Source organism: Chiloscyllium plagiosum, unplaced genomic scaffold (genome assembly GCF_004010195.1).
Source record: "Chiloscyllium plagiosum isolate BGI_BamShark_2017 unplaced genomic scaffold, ASM401019v2 scaf_25719, whole genome shotgun sequence".
NCBI classification, from domain to species: Eukaryota; Metazoa; Chordata; class Chondrichthyes; order Orectolobiformes; family Hemiscylliidae; genus Chiloscyllium; species Chiloscyllium plagiosum.
The window spans coordinates 3,964-4,279 of NW_025198027.1; positions in this window are offsets into that span (position 1 = coordinate 3,964).

A 316-nucleotide genomic window follows, 5' to 3' on the forward strand; every position below is an offset into this window, starting at 1 on the left:
CAGGCGCCCCACCCCCCTGGAATGTCATGGAGGCCCTGGCACACGCACATGGCACTGCGGGCAACTACTGAGTGCCACCAGACCCCTTCACCAATGGCCCAGACCCACTCAAAGCCTCGTGTCTCTCAGGCCTGACTGGAGTCACAAACACACAGCTGTGCGAGGTCGGGTGGGGGGGAGAGAGAAGGGGAGGGAGAGAGAGAGAGAGGGCACACTGCCGGGTGTGTCTTCCTCATCCAACATATTGGTGACACTCAGGAAGGTCTCTCCGGAGGGAGGGAGACAGAATTGAGGGGGGGGGGAAGGAACAAATAGT